Source organism: Pinus tabuliformis, chromosome 1_1 (assembly GCF_031772625.1).
Source record: "Pinus tabuliformis cultivar Carrire ecotype Pingquan chromosome 1_1, CPIR1, whole genome shotgun sequence".
NCBI lineage: Eukaryota > Viridiplantae > Streptophyta > Pinopsida > Pinales > Pinaceae > Pinus > Pinus tabuliformis.
The window spans coordinates 978,433,619-978,451,627 of record NC_142297.1 but is presented as its reverse complement, the minus strand read 5'-3'; positions in this window follow the sequence as shown (position 1 = coordinate 978,451,627).

The following is an 18,009-nucleotide window of genomic DNA, read 5'->3' as shown; positions in this document are numbered from 1 at the left end:
TGTCCCAGTACATCTATCAAGTTCAGATCTGATGGTTGATGGTGAACAACGATCAGACATAAGAAGGCTGAAATCATTCACCTAGCGACTCCATTCACTGAAGAATCTAGCAATCAATCCTTCATGGTGACTCCACTACAGAGGGATCAGTAGCTTTGATATTTTTTTTTAAAATAGAGCGGATTGCAAGAAGATATGCTCCCATGAGCTGAGATCACATTCTAGGCCTTCCAACTAAGATTCCGAAAGTAGATTGGTCAAGGAATTTGCCTACGTTCAAAGATGATGGTAAGAAGGACACTGCTTTACATCTAGTTCGATTTCACATGCATATTCGCAAGTTGAAGGTTGATTTTCCTGAAGATTGCTTAATGAAGATATTCTTGGCCACTTTAGAAGGTGAAGCCCAATCTTGGTATGAAATTTTGCTGCCTGCTTGTATTTATTGTTTAAAAGATTTTCATGCCATGTTCTTTGAGAAGTATGAAGACTCTTATCCAACATTAAATTTAGTTCATGACTGTTGCAAATATGTTGATGGTTTTATTGAAAGCCTTGAAAAATATTATGAAGATGATAATTTAATGGATGAAGAGATCATGGAAGCCTTGTGTGAAAACCCATTTCAGCAGCATGAAGATGATCATGAAAATTTGCAGTAGAATCAATATTGTAGTACGGTGGAAGATGAAGGAATTTTGCATCTTGATAGTCAACAGGAATTACATGAAATGGATCAGCAGTCTGAGGAAAATTTGTACACTCCTCCACTTGAAAATATTGAAGAAAATCACTGTTCATGCAAGATAAAATGAAAAGCCATATCTCCTTTGTCTGAAGATGAAATAGATCAACTCTTGAACAATCATGTTCCAGCTCAAGTTAACACAAACCTGTAGTGTGCACCCGGTCAAGAAGGTGATGGTGGAAATTTTTCCTCTTCTAAAAAGGACGACAGTCCTGTGGGAAGCTTTATAGATCAGTAGGCTGAAGATTTCCATATGGCTGGAACTGATGAAATAAGAAGTTTTGTTTCAGATCTGGTGGAATAAAAGATGATATGCAAGAAAATGATGTTCCAATCTCAGATAATGGGGATGATAAATCAAATCAAGAGACAAATGGTGAGGAGGAAAAAGACAGTTGCATGGTTGAGGTTGCCCCAAATGGAGAAAACAAAGGTACAGACCTAACTGACCTTATCTCACTAGAACTAGACCTTCATGAGGAGGTAGCTCATTCCCTCCATGAACAACGAGATGAGATCTTTGTTCAAGTAAATCAAAAATCTCTGGGTTAATTTATGGTAGATGATATAAATGATTTTGTTGGGTTTCAATAATCATTTGAGGTTTCTTTTCTCATGATTGATGAATGCAAAGACAATCTGGCTGTCATATCATATGAAGATGACCTACAATATATTCAGACTTTAGCAGACCAGACCATTCAAGGTTCCCTTTCAGACTCTTCCTCATATGTCTCATGTTTTGAAATGTTCTTTGAAGAGGAAATCTACTCACCTATTTGTTCAAAATTTTTTGAAGACCAGGAGCATACTCTTATTTATGAAGAAAGACCAGAATCAAGAGAAAAAGATACCTTGTTTTTTCAGCAGGAGGAGATACTTCATGTTTTTTAGGATCCAATGGCAGATTTGTTGCAGTCAGCAGTGAAGGTGATTATTGCAGTATTCAGTGATGAAAGGGATCATGGTCAATTATGTTTTTGGAGGCCCAATTACCAGTATATGTTATTGACCAGAAGATCTGATCCGGAGAATCAATCAAGGAGGCATCTACTAGATTGGTCACATTGGAAGACACATTACACATGATTGTACATATTGCATTAGTACACACGTGGCTGTCATCATGATTTGAAACCCTCGAATCTTGATGGACTGCTGCCATTGAATAAGTTTTGTCCATTCTTGTTTTAGTTAAGTCAGTCATGAGTCATCTCCTTTTGCATTGAGTCAGTTTTCAGTCATGTTGGTTTCATAATTAAGTCGGTTTAAGTCAAGTTTCAGTCAATAAATGAGTCGAATTCTTGTGTTGTTTGTCGAAATAATGACTCCATAGCCCAATGAACGAAGGCACTATCTAGCTCTTCCAAAGCTGTTCTTGGCACCTCCAAGGAGCTACCATCCCCCATTGGAGCCAATGTTAGAGTCGGTCTGGTCAGTCCTCCGTCAGAGATCAAAAATCTTTATGCATTTCAGTTTTTAGGAGTCTCGCTCCATTCAGTCAGCGGCATTCCGCTAGGGGCATGCCATAATCTGACGGAAAAGGTCATGATAGTCATTTCCCCCCATGTCTGGCTCCTGCTGGCTTAGGTTCTTTTGTCAATGATCACCAAAGTCCATGATAGTCAAGGTCTGGTCCTTTAATGGACAAAAGTCATTTTCGATCATTAGGTCTAGGGATTAATCAATTTGGTCTTTAAATATGTCCAGTAAAGCCATGCAAGCCATAGTGAGGCCCTTACAAAGTAATGATTCAGAGAGTTTCATCGTCATAATGATAAAATTTGACTATTCTTCAAAACTCCGTTTTGAAGAAAAGTCAAACAGTGTCATTGGTGATAAAATTTTCAAAAAAATTGTCAGTTGATTTCTTCAGATGCAGGCATGGTTTTTGTGGCCAAATGTCCTGTCATGCAATCCCTGCAAAGAGTGTCGAAAATTTCATCATTTGAGCTAAAATCTCAAAGGGAAATTGAAAACCAATGTTGCTTTAAGTCAGTGAAAAAGTGTCAAAACATAACATTAGAAAAATGGGTTTTTGAAGAAGACAAACTTTAACCATGACTTCCAAGTCTTTATATACAAGTTTCCACCAAAATCAAAGCCATTGTGCAAATCAAGTGCATAGGGAGATATTGCAAAGTGTTTGAGAGGCAAAGTGCGTGTTGGAGAGCATTGGAGGCAATTTCCAGGAGCGCGGCGCATATACATAGGGGTGTGGCGCACACAGAGCCATCCCTCAGTGTATTTTTTCAACAGGCACAGCACACACCCAGGGTGTGGCGCACTGGGTTTGTCGCGCAGCGCACACCCACAAAGGGCCAAAACCGTGCCACATTTCCTCAAATTTCTTGTGAAGCCCCTCAAATTGGCAGGTAGGCTCTATGACATGACTTTTTCATCAAAGTTTATAAATGATATGGTGGTTTATGGCTATGTTTGAATGCAACAAAACTCATAAAATCAACCACAAGAAAACACCAAAGGCCATTGTTGCTATGGTTGCATAATTGTGGTATTGAGGCCAAGGTTCCATCTTCACCCACCATTTTTCCCTCACCTACCATTTTTCCCTACCCTCCCTTTCTCATTTTTCCTATTATCCCTACCCTAAAACATTACTAAACCCATATTCCTTATCCCTCCACTCATTGGTCAATGTAAACCCCAAAACCCTACCCTATAAAATCCCCAAACCCTCCTACCTATCCCTAAAAAAAAATTCTCCCCATAACCCCTATTCCCATCATATTATTCCCCTCCTAATACTCCCTTTTTTCATTGTTCCCCTTGGTGGTAGATATCACAACAACACCTAATTTCACTACCATCATAAAAGGGCAGTGCAAGCACAGTACATATACAACAGTCATGGCATCTGAACATTCATCCGAGTATGAGATGGAGACACAGAGTGATTCATCCTCGGAAGAACAGGCTCCCAGGAGACATCACAAGAGTGGAAAACATGTTAGGGATGAGCCAACCACCCTCACTGAATTGCAGGCCTGCCCTCTTGCCATGTCATGTTTCCAGCATCTATCATGTTTTGAGTTTTGTAAAAGGGTGGCTAATGTTCGAGTTCATCATGAGTTGGCCCGTCTTTTTGTGCTTCACTTACATGGAGGTCACTCGATCTTGGCCGGGGTCACCTTCACACTGACACCTGAAACTGTCTCATTAGCAACCTGCATACTGAATGTTGGAGATCCATGGCACAAGAAACAGAAGGTTGATTGGCAGCATTATGAGCCTTGCATTAAGGACAGTTGCTTGAGGCAGCTCACAAGAGTCTTTCCATTCAGATATTTGAAAGATGAATATGCTCCACTCATGAAGTTGATCATGAAGTACTTCAGCTGTGAGGGTACGTTCTCTCGTCTATATGCCTATCAGATCAGGTTGCTCATGCACTTTACCATGGTACAGATGATAAACATCCCATTTTTCATTTGTAGGAACATAGAGAGGATGAACACCTTCATGCATCACAAGACCCCTCAGCAACAACTTAACAGTGTTTATCACTTTGCTCTTATTAAGATTTTGATGGTTCATCAACTGGGATTGCAAGGAATTACTTGGGATGATTTCATCTCCCATGACTTATTCAGCACTTCACAGGTATTATCAGAGGTTAAGCAAGATGGTGAACCTTCTCGTCGGTATGAGCACCATGAGACTGCTAGTGTGCCGTTTTCATCACATATCAGAAAGGCACCAGACATTCGTTTGTAGCAGCAAAGCGAGTGTTATCTCCACCCAGGGTGGAAGGGACCTCGCTTCCACCATCTGCATCATAGGAACAGGAAAAAGGCAAGGAGCCAATGCAGGATGAGGGGCCTTCAGGTGAGCCATCAGGTGAACGAGAGACCGAATTCATTCTCCTTCATGATGATGAGACAGATACAAAACCGACAAATGCACAGCTTAGAGAGATCATCCAGGAGCAACAATCAGAGATTGAAGCCTTATCCCTTGACTTGGAGAGGGCTAAGTGGAACATGAAATATCTGGAGCAGAGGAACAAATAGCTTGAGGATCAGCAAGCGATCATGGAGCTACAAAACATTCGTGAGCATCGCCAAGCTGCACAAAGGAGAAGAGTTGAGCTCACGTCATTGGAGCAAGAGATTAATGAGGATCGGGAGGCCAATCTCGAGAGAGTTAACATGCACTTGGAGAGGCTGCTAGACAAGGCTAACAAGGACCATGCATTGCTGAGACACATGGCTTTCCACTACATGGCGCGAAACAAAGTATGCAAGGCCCGAATCAGGAATTTGAAGGTGAAATTGAGGAAGGAAATCAAGAAGCAAAAGAGGAAAAGGGAGATCGATCGACTTCAGATATTGGCTGAAGCCTCTTTGGCCCAGCATAGCACCTCATAGAGGATCTCCAGCCCAAATTGCAAGAAATTTGGGGCAATTTTGGTCACATGGCAAACTTTTGGTCACAACACAAGTTTTTTCTCCCTGTGTTGGTAGCTCCAAATCACAAATGGTTTGCATTTTTGGATTCAGCATGAAAAATCACGACTTCTGGTGCTTGGAAAAGAAATTTGGGCATGATTTTAGTCTCCAGGAGGTCAAAAGCACTCAAAAAATGACCTCTCTGCCCCTTTTTTGACACACAGGAAGCAGTCTTGGGAGAATGAATATTTGGAGGGGAAAATGAGTACCAAATTAAGAAATTCCACTTGGGTTGGAAAGTAGATAGGCCAAGATTTCCAACAAGCACACTTGGGCACATTTTGGACTCCAGCAGGTACCTCAAAATCACCTGCAAAGTGGCACAGAGTGTATAGATTTGGGTGCGGCACATATAGAGAAAAAGGCCAAAATCGCGCCCGCTTTGCGAAATTTTGATTCGCGACTTTCTCCAAGTGGGCCCACTCATTTACACTATATTTCTCTCAGAAACTAAGGCAATGTTTAAAAAGTATTTCCACTCCATATTGGCTTCTATCCAAGTGGCAAAGGAAGGCAAACAGTCACCCAAGCCATTTGTCATGTTTGTAACGCTGCACCTGTAGCTAATGGTTGGCTTTCCACCTCCATTTTGTAATGATTCGAGTAACTCCCCAACCCTTGGGCATTCTATCTCTTCATGGCACATTCTATATATTGTGTGCAAACTGTTTGCAAAGGGTTGGTTGGTTGGTAATTTCTGGGAGACTGTGGAAGAGAAACTCAGTTCTTCATTGTATATTTTGACAGAGGATTAATGAAAGGCAACGACTCTGTTTCATGAGATTCATGTGGTTGTGAGTGTAGCAAAGGTGTCTCTTATGTTTCATATGTATTTCATAATGTTTCACAGTTCATTTCATATTCATTTCCAGTGAAATTTTCTAAGTTAGATAAGGTAGAATTCATTTTTATTGCTCTGCCTGTGGGAAAATTTCATGTTCAGTGTTCTTCTTCTATTGAAAAGGATTCATGTACTTATGCCCTTTTCACCCTCCTAAGAAATTCCTCCATTCCACGTTATTTCAATCTAAATTGCTAGACTTTCCGCCTGTCTTGCCTCACGAAGTAATCTGTGCCTTTATATTAAATTCTCTGCTCATTGTTGTCCGTTGGTCCCATACCATTCCAGAAACTCAGTCATTCATAAAAATTGCTTCTTGTATCCATATTTACTTACTAGCCTAAGATCAATATTTCATTGTTAGTCATCTCAAACCATTCCATTTACTTATTCACTGAGTGTGACTCGGAGAGAGCCCTCTCCTGTTCTGGTAGGGCTAGCTACCAGACTGAGCGTGGTTTGTGGTTACCCTGAATTTTGCCTTCCCTCAGCCTAAGGCAGATTTAGGTGCTAACAGCAAATTCAGGAGCTACTGTAGAAAGGTGACATTCGTCAAATTTCATCGCCCCGTGGGAGCTCGATCGTGTTGGTATAGAAGAAGGATGGGACTTGGAGACTCTGTTTTGACTATCAGACATTGAACAAGATCACTGCCTGTATTAGGTACCTGATACCATAGATTGATGACCTCTTGGACCAATTGAAGGGGGACAAATATTTCAACAATATCAATTTGAAGTTAGGATATCACTAGGTACCGATCGAACCCTCTGATGTGTGGAAGACTGCCTTCAAAGCCAAGGAGGGCCTGTTCGAATGGTTGTTGATGCCTTTCAGATTGATGAATGCTCCTACAATATTCATGAGGCTAATGGATGACATCTTGCAGCCATTCACCAACTTGTAGTGGTATACTTGGATGATGTCCTGATCTTCAGTTATAGTTGGGAAGAGCACCTCCACAACATCTGACATATTCTCCAAACACTTTAACAGCACAAGTTGTATGCCAATTTGGAGAAGCGCACTTTTGGCATGACCTAGGTTCAGTATTTGGGATACATTATTGATGAACAGGGGGTGCATGTGGATCCATCCAATATCTAAGTCATTCGAGATTGGCCATCTCCAACCACTCTGACAGAGCTCCAAAACTTTCTAGGTCTTGCTAACTTCTACCACAGGTTCGTGTTAGGATTTTCTCATATCACTTGGCCCTTCAGTCAAGTCACCAAAGGAGGAGCGAAATCAAAATTCCTTTGATATGAATCTCAATAGAGGGCATTCACAGAGTTGAATGATCGCCTTTCTACAACACCCATGTTCGCATTACAAGACTTACAACAACCATTTGAGGTCGAGACAGTTGCCTCTGACTATGCTATTGGGGTAGTCCTTACTCAACACGAGCATCCAACGACATATCATAGTGAGACACTTTTAGACACAGTCTATAAGTATCCCACTTATGACAAAGAGATGTATTCCATTCTGCAGCCCTGCAAAAATGGAAGCATTACATTTTGGGGAAGGAAATGGTCATCCACATAGACCACTGACCCTTGTAGCTCATACAGACCCAAGGGAAATTGCAGAATGATCACCATCAGAAGTGGACCACATACTTGCAACAGTTCCATTTGAATATCAAGTATAAGAAGGGTAGCACCAATAATGTTGTAGATTGCCTCAGTCGACCACCGATGATGGCATTAACCACTGTGCTCAACTCTTGTGGGCATGAGACTTCTGACTGGCTACTTCTCTACAATAGTGACCCAGAATTTGGCTACACATACCAGACTCTCTTGGAGGGTTAGCATGTACTAGATTTTCACCTCTAGGGTGCCCTGTTATGCCACCTACATCAGCTTTGTGTTCCTTCAAGCGAGCGTGCCAAGATGATTTGGGAAGCACACTATAGTCGAGCTACTGGACATTTCGGGATCGATAAAATGGTGGAAGTACTGCAAAAGTATTTCTATTGGCTGAATCTTTGACATGATGTCAGGAAGTACATAATATCATGCACTGCCTGTGCCATTGCCAAACCAACCATCAAGAAGCAAGGCCTCTATACCGTGCTTCCTACCCCTAGTCAACCTTGGGAATCCATCTCCATGGATTACATGTAAGGTCTTCCTTCCACTAAGCATGGAAATGACTCTGTTTTTTGGTCGTTGACAGGTTCTCGAAGATGGCCATTTTGCCCGCTTGCAAGAAGAATATCACAAAAAAAGTCACGGCTAAACTCTTCTTTGAATGAGTGTGGGTACACTTTGGGATCCCACAGTCTATCATCTTAGATTGGGATAGTAGGTTCTTCAGTACATTTTGGTCCAGTCTTTGGTTGATGCTCAACACCAAACTCAGTAATTCCATAGCCTTTCATCCTCAAACTGATGGCCAGATAGAGGTTGTCAATAGGATGATCGTACACATTATGCACATGTACAACTCAAAGAATCCATGCACATGGGATGATAGCCTCCCCTATGTTCAACATAGCTACAACCAGGCTCTCCACAACTCGATTGGCCACAAGCTTTTTCAGGTGGGCTTGGGATTCCAACCACTATGTCCCATTGATGTGGCCATGCCAGTTCCAGCTACTCACGCATATTCAGCTCATGTCCAGTTTGAAACAGATATGTAAATAGATTCATTGAGCACATCCAAAATATTCACCAATAGGTCCATGAAATTCTGGAGAAATAAAATTCCAAGTACAAGCAACGACATGATCAACATCGGATGCCACACAAGCTTCAGGTGGGCAACAAAGTTTGGTTGCATTTGCAAAAGGAATGCCTTACCGGATCCTACTGGAAACTCATACCACTCTGATATGGTCCTTAAACCATTACCAAGGCTATGCAAGACAATGCATTTTAGCTCAGCATTCCCCCATTTCTTGACTTCCACCCAGTGTTCAATGTGGACGGCCTTTGGCCATAATTTCCACCATTACTAGACACATCTGACATTGCAAAATAGCTCACACCCACAGAGTTAAATCCAGATTGCATGGAACAAGCTACAACTAATAGGATCATGGAAACACAGATCACGAACACTCTCCAGTAGAATATCCAATTGTATCGAGTTATCAAAGTAGGCCAACTCCTTGACCATGGCAAGTGGCTCACCAGGGACCGAGTTCAGTAGACGTTTCCTCATCTCATGGAGGAACTCAACACAATGGGGACCAATGCTTCCTAAGGGGGGAGGAATGATCCAGGTAGATATTGGTGGCCACCTCTCAAGTCCACTTGGACCCCCACCATTGTTTCTTTCAGCTTTTCAATTTCCTTAATTGTAGCACATTTTACTATTTTTAGCAGTTTTTCGGGTCTTGAACTTCCCGAGCTGTTTTGAGGCCATAAGCGACGTTTTTTGGGAAAACTAGGAGCAACACAGGTCCGTGGATTGATGTTTCTCTTCCGAAAGTTGTATTTCTCGGATAGATATTTCTAACAAGATAGTGTGTGCGTCAAACAGAGATCGTATGCCGAAGTTACAACCCCAGGAAGTTGATGTACCAATTTACCCAAATGGGGCCCACAGTTTGGCGTTTCATCTTCTAGGGTTAGGTTTTTGGATGTTTAGGGTTTTCCATTGTTTATAAGCAATAAATAGGCCTTTAAGCCTCATTTTAACACAGTTCAGAGGCAAGTAGCTGCCACATCTCTTCTCAGAGATAAGCTACCATCACCCTAGCTGGTTTATTTCCATTTCTGTTTGTAAGCATATTTCAGTATTTTACATTAATGAAATGAAGTAATATTTCCACTGCATCTTTGTGTATATGGTTATCTCTGTATTTTTTTGCATTCCTGTTTAAATCCAGATCAATGGTATCAGAGCGGTTTTCTTTTTTTCTCTGTTTTTCATTGCATGTCCCCAACGAGGTTGGGATATAAGGAGTTAGGGCTTGAACTGGTCGAACCTTTGCAAGACCAGCCTCACAAATCCTGATGGCCTCCCATGGAAGATGAAAAGAAATATGAGAGGGCAGGAGATCTTATTAAAATCTTGCTCGAAGAAGCCCTCGAGCGACAAAGGAACGTGATGATGGAAAACCTTTCCCGGATCCTTCTGCGACTACCCAGGGGTTACACATTGGCTTCCAACAGCTATTCTAGAAATGCCACACCTTTTAAGGTACAAGTTAATTTTGAAATCCCATATTCAAGGGTTAGATAGACACAGATGCCATCGATAAATGGTTAAATTTGCTAGAGGGCTATTTTTTTGTTCATGATTTTTCTTGTCGGGGAAAGATTATTTTTTCTCTTCTAAAAGTAGCCCCCCAAGTCAAGGACTGGTGGGAAACCTACTGTGAGCATAAGGATGAATTACATGCTCACTATTTTCGGCCGCACCCACTTGGAATTCATTCCGGGATGCCATCAAGTAGTAATACTACCCTTCCAGAAGCTATGAGGATCAATACATAAAGTGGACCACACTGTGGTAGGGAAGGGACCAAGACATGCCGGAGTTCGCCAATATTTTCCATACCCTTCACACAAAGTTGGGTATCAAGGATTTAGAGCAGCATTTGGTACTCAAATACCACGACTGCCTACACAAGTACATCTAGGAAGAAATATAATTCCTAAACATCTCCTCACTCGACAATGCATATCGATATGCCATAAGGGTCGAGCAAAAGTTTAAACAGAAGAAGCGAGAGTTTGGATCTGTGACTCTGAAGCAAGGGAAAGGTGTCCCCAAACCATAGAACAAAGGACAAAGCCAAGGCAGGGTGGCCCAAGACAACCTGCCAAAGCTGCAAGCAAAGAATAGCACCATGTAGCCGAAAAAGGACACGGGAAAGTGGTGTGAGTTCCATAAGAGCTCCACTCACAACGCAAGTGAGTGTTAGGCCAAGTAGTCACTAGTGGCTGAGCTAAAGGTTTCAGAACTAGATGTAGGTTTCGACTCTGAGTCAAAACCCAACAAGGGGAATGACAAAGGGAAGTAGATTATCGATGTGGAGCCCAACACCACCATTGCCACCATGAAGATCTAGAAGGAGGAACCCGAAATCCAGAGGAGGAGGAGCATCTCTTCCACTCCTAGATGTGGGTAAAGGGATCCCTACTATAGTTCATTATCAACAGCGGGAGCCAAAAAGAACCTCATTTTAGTAGAGGTCATGAAGCAGCTGGGCTTATCGAACACAACACATCCATAATCGTACACCATCGAGTGGCTTCACCAAGGACGAGATCTTGGCGTGAGCCAGTAGTGTCACCTTCCATAAAACATCAAGCCCTTCACAAATGAGGTATTGTGTGACATTGCTCTGCTTGAAGTTTGTGATGTATTAATAGGACAACCATACTTGTGGAAGCGACATGCTATGTATGAATCAAGGCCCCGTGCTGTTATTTTTACTTTTGGAACTAAGTTGTACAGGATACTGGAGGTAGCACCACCTACCACCATCTCTTTGATTACTGCAAAACAATGAAGTAAGCTCGTTTCCAAAACCAGGAATTTTTTTTTTCCAGATGACACACCCTCAAGGAAAGAAGAAGACAGTGGCCACGACCTCTAGACAGGGCCCATCCGCATGACAAATACAGATGGACAAGGTCATGGAGGAGTATGAGGACATCTTCACCTACCCCCTAGGGGTTCCTCTCCACTGTCAGGTCAAGCACTCAATTGATCTGACCCCAGGTGCATTGCTGCCCAATAAACCAATCTATCGGCGCTCCATTCTGGAGAATGATGAAATCAAGAGGCAGAATAAGGAGCTACTGCAGAAAGGACACATCCATCCAAGTTCATCACCCTGTGGGAGGCCGATTATGTTGGTACAGAATAAGGATGGGACTTGGAGATTTTGTATTGACTATCAGGCACTAAACAAGATCACTATCCATAATAGGTACCCGATCCCACGGATTGATGACCTCTTGGACCAACGAAAGGGGGAAAAATTTTCAGCAATATCGATTTAAAGTCAGGATATCACCAGGTACCGATCGAACCCTTCGATGTGTGGAAGACTACCTTCAAAGACAAGGAGGGTCTGTTCGAATGGTTGGTGATGCCTTATATTGATGAATGCTCCTGTAACCTTCATGAGGCTAATGGATGACATCTTGTAACCATTCAACAACTCATTTGTAGTGGTATAATTGGATGACATCCTAATCTTCAGCTAGAGTTGGGAAGAGCACCTCAACCACATTCAACAACTTCTCCAAACACTGCGGCAACAAAAGTTATGTGCTAATTTGGAGAAATGCACTTTTGGCATGACTCAGGTTTAGTATTTGGTATACATCATTGATGAACAGGGGGTGCATGTGGATCCATCCAAGATCCAAGTAATTCGATATTGGCCATCTCCAACCACTCCAATAGAGCTCTGAAGCTTTCTGTAGGTTTTAACCCCATATAGAAATTACCTGCATACGAATTCTAAAACACAGAAAATAAACAATGTGAGATCATAACACATAAAACACATATACATAGAGATTTCCCCTGGATCCCAAAACCGGAACTACCAGCTTGCTGAAGCATCCAATACCATGGACCAAAAACCATCGCATCCAAAAAACATGTGCGAAAATCATGCACAAAACCATAAGTGGGTCCGCCCAATCTAACATAGGGTCCAAAACCAAAATTTCCCGAGGCGTTGCCCTGGACCCCATAAAGTGGGGTTACGAGTGCCCTTTAAACCCCCCGTTAACTACGTGGAAAGAATATAACACAACCCAACATTCTCCCACTTGTTGTTTTCTTTCCACAAGGGGCCACAAGAGAGCTTAGTCATTTTCCCAGCCCTAAAATGCCCATTGTCTCTCTACACCAAGAGAACTTCTCAGAGCTCACAAATTTTGTCAATGCATCTGCAGTATTCTTTAAAGTGTCCACCTTTACCAGCAACACCTTTTTGTCTTCTATCATATCCCTCACAAGGTGATAATGAACATAAATGTGCTTTGCCTTTGAATGATATGCAGGGTTCTTTGCAAAGAAAATTTCACTTTGGCTGTCACAGTCTATCCTTATAGCTTCCTATACTAACCCCATACTTGAACACAATCTCTACAACCAAACTACTTCCTTGCTTGCATGAGTGGCTGCCATGTATTCTGCCTCTATAGTTGATAGTGCCACTATAGATTGTTGCTTACTCATCCAACTGACTACACCTCCAAATAGGTTAAACACATACCCACTTGTAGATCTTCTCTGATCCAGATCTCCAGCCTATTATGCATCAACAAAGCCACAAATATCAAACACTCTGTCCAATTCTAGTCTTCCTTGGTAGCACAGACCATAATCATTAGTGCCACACAAATACGTGAAAAGCTGCTTCACTGTTGTCCAATGCTTCTTTCCTGGTTTTGACATAAACCTGCTCAATACTCCCACTGAATGTGCAATGTTTGGTCTAGTATAGACCATTGCATACATTAGGCTACTAACTGCACTTTCATATGGAACACGGGACATGTCCTCTTCCTCTTCTTGTGTCTTGGGACATTGTTCAACATATAACCTCACACCTACAAGAATAGGAACCTTCACCGGTTTACTATCCTGCATATTAAACCTCTGCAGTATTGTCTCGACATACTTCCTCTGGTTTAACCAAAGCTTCCTATTTGCTTGATCTCTTTTAATTTCCATGCCCAAAATATAGTTTGTAGCACCAAGATATTTAAAGTCGAATTTGGACGACAATTGGGTCTTCAAATCCTGGATAATTTCTTTTTCATTTCCAACCAGCAACATATCATCCACATACAAGACCAGATAAATAACACGGTCACCAATTAATTTAAAATACACATAGTGATCTGCTTTGCTTCTGGTGAAGCCAAGTTCCTGTATAAATGTATCAAATTTCTGATACCACATCCTTGGCGATTGTTTTAACCCATACATAGACTTCTTTAACTTGCATACCAGTTCTTTCTTACCCTTCACTGCAAATCCTTTAGGTTTCTTCATGTAGATTTCCTCTTCCAGATCCCCATGAAGAAATGTTGTCTTCGCATCCATATGTTCTACCTAAAAATCAAAAGCAGCAACAATAGATAAAAGTAATCTAATAGAAGTTACCTTGGCAACAGGAGATAAAATATCACCAAAATCAATTCCCGGCACCTGGGAATAAACTTTTGCTACCAATCGAGCTTTGTATTTCTCCACTTTTCCTTCTGAATTTGTATTCTTTATCAATACCCATTTGTCACCTATGGGTTTCCTTCCAGCCGAAAACTTCACCAGATCCCAAGCCTCAATTTTGTGCAAATATTCCATTCATCAACCATGGCCTCTTTCCAGAGTTTTCCATCCTCTGAATCTACTGCTTCCTTCATAGTTTTTGGATCATCGTCAGTAATAGATAAAGAAAAATTTGAACAGAAGGAAGATGGACTATACCTTTGAGGCTGCCATCTTTCTCGAACTAATCTTTTGAGAGCCAGAGATTGTGGTTCTTCATCTTCTGATTCCTCCTCTGTTGTAGAGTCTGATTCTTCCTCCTTTAGCTCAAACTCTATCTTTTTAGGTTCCTTTTGTTGGACTTCATGTTTAATAACATCATTCACCTCTCTAAAAACCACATCTCAGTCGTACACAACCTTTCATGTGACTGCATTCCAAATCTTATAACCTTTTAAACCATCCTTATACCCAATAAAGAAATATTTACTATCCAACTTGGTTTGTTTCTCCTTTGGAACATGTACATATGCATCACATCCAAATACCCTCAGATGTGAAAGACATGGTTTCTTACTAGTGCATACCTCTTGTGGAGTCTTATCCTCCAACGTTGATGAAGGTGACCTATTGGCCAGGTAACATGCAGTATCCACCACCTCTGCCCAGAATTCTTGTCCTAACTCGGCACCACTGAGCATGCTTCTTGCCCTTTCCATCAATGTCTTATTCATTCTTTCTGCAACTCCATTTTGCTAAGGTGTATATGGAGTAGTATGCTGCCATGCTATACAACACTTCTTATAGAATTCTTCAAATTCCTTACTACAAAACTCTCCACCGTTATCTATCCTCAGCACCTTTATCTTCTTCTTTGTCTGGTTTTCCACTAGAGCCTTAAATTCTTTAAACCTGTCAAAGACTTCAAATTTCTTCTTAAGGAAATATATCCATGTATTCCTTGAGAAGTCATATATAAATGAAACATAGTACATAGACTTACCTAGTGATGGAACCTTCACAGGTCCAAACACATCACTGTGCACAAGTTCTAATATCTGTTTCGCCCTCTTACTACCAGAGGGGAAACTCACCCAATTCTACTTCCCATATACACAATTTTCACAGAAATCAAAATCTAGAGAGCTATTACTCATACCTTCTACCATACCTCTACCATGAAGTATCGGAAGGTCCTTTTCTCCAATATGTCCAAGCCTTTGATGCCATAGCATGGTCTTCTCTCCAGAAACCACTAGATTTTCTGCTCTATTTTCAGGAACCACAAAACAATTGCACCCATCAATAATAGTGCTACCTTGTAGCTTGTACAAAGTTCCAATCTGAACTCCCCGCATCAATACTAGTGCTCCCCGAAACATCTTGCAGGTATCATTCTCGAACTTTACACTTGCATTATCCAGCTTGCTAACAGAAATCAGATTTTTGGCTAATGCAAGAATATGTAGAACACCTATAAGTGTTCTAACCCTTCCACCTTACAACTTCAACTTTACTTTTCCATGACCAATGATTCTAGCCTTCCTATCATCCCCCAAGAAGACATCACCACCATCATATTTCTCATACTCGCGGAACCACTCTCTATGGGGAGTGAAGTGAAAGGATGCACCTGAGTCAATCAACCATGCCTCATGATCTACATGTGTACCTGAAGAAGCCAAGTACACATCCCAACCTTCATCTGAGGTGGTTTTTGCCTCTGCAGAAGGAGCCTCATCAAATCCCTTTCCTTTGTCAGGAGCTTTAGATTTACATTCCCTTTTTTAGTGCCCTTCCTTTCCACATTTCCAGCACACCACATTTACAGGTTTTCTTAGAGATTAGATCTCCCTTTAGATTTAGATCTCCCACTCGATGACTTATTTTTGTTTTCCTTCTCGGTCTGCCCTCGTATAGACAAGACACCACCATTTTTGTTCTCCATATTTTTCCATTTCATCTCCTCCACCAGCAAGGATGAGACTATTTCATCAAAATTCAAGGCAGCTTCATTGCTAGCTATTGCAATAACCAGACTATCCCATGAATCTGGTAGAGAGCACAACAAACTGATGCACTTATCTTCATCTGAAATTTTAATATCAATAGATGCTAATTGACTTACCACTATATTAAATGCATTCAGATGCTCTGTCACTGAGTCTCCATCTTTCATCCTCAGGTTATATAGCTTTTTCCCGCAGGAATAGTTTATTCACCAGAGACTTAGATTGATACAAAGTCCCTAACTTGTCCCACAAAGCCTTCGCTGTAGCTTCCCCTGATACATTCAACAATATTGAATATGAGACACACAATCGTATTGTGCTTTTTGCCTTCCGATCCAACTTCTTCCATTCTTCATCGAACACTCATGTTGGTTTAGTACCTGGATCTACCGCAATCCACTAGTCTTTATCCACCAATAGATCCTCCATCTTGAGTTTCCATAACTCAAAACTTTGACCATTAAATTTCTCAATCTTTATCTTTCCACTGCTCGCCATCTTCTTTCACCACCAGAATCGATCTCGCAGATCTCCCACTGAACAGGGTCTACCATAGGCTCGAGCGAAACCCCTCAGCAAAAAAGACATCCCCTTGAAGCCAAAATTGCTCCGATACCAAATGTAGGTTTTAACTCCACACTGAAATTACCTGCATACGAATTCTAAAACACAGAAAATAAACAATGTGAGATATAACACATAAAACACATATACACAGAGATTTTCTCCTAGATCCCAAAACTGCGACTACCAACTTGATTTTTCATTACGTTCCTTTCAATGTTACAATACATATTTATACATGCCAAAACATCCAATACCATGGACTGAAAACCATCGCGTCCAATACCATAGACCGAAAACCATCGCGTCCAAAAAACATGTGCGAAAATCATGCACAAAACCATAGGTGGGTCTGCCCAACCTAACATAGGGTCCAAAACCAAAATTTTCTGGGGCACTGCTCTGGACACCATAAAGTGGGTTTACGGGTGCCATTCAAACCCCCTGTTAACTATGTGGAAAGAATATAACACAACCCAATAGTTTTCTAGGTCTTGCCAACTTCTACCGTAGGTTCGTGTTGGGATTTTCTCATATCACTTGGCCCTTGAGTCAAGTCACCAAGGGAGGAGCGAAGGAAATTCTTTTGGTTTGAATCTCAATAGAGGGCATTCATAGATTTGAAAGATCACCTTTGCATGGCACTCGTATTCACATTACTAGACTTACAACAACCATTTGAGGTCGAGACAGATGCCTTTGGCTATGATATTGGGGCAGTCGTTAATCAACACGGGCATCCAGTGGCATATCATAGTGAGGCACTTTCAGACACAGTCCAAAAGTATCCCAATTATGGCAAAGAGATGTATTCCATTGTGCAGGCCTACCGAAAATGGAAGAATTACATTTTGGGGAAGGAAATGGTCATCCACACAGACCACTGACCCCTGCAGTTCGTACAGACCCAAGGGAAATTGTAGAATGATAGCCATCAGAAGTAGACCACATACCTGCAACAGTTCCATTTCAATATCAAATATAAGAATGGTAGCACCAATAATGTTGCAGATTGCCTCAGTCGACCACCAATCATGGCGTTAACCATTGTGCTCAACTCTTGTGGGCACGAGATTTCTGACTGGCCGCTTCTTTACAAAAGCGACCCAGAATTCAGCCACACATAACAGACACTCTTGGAGGGTTGGCATGTTCCATATT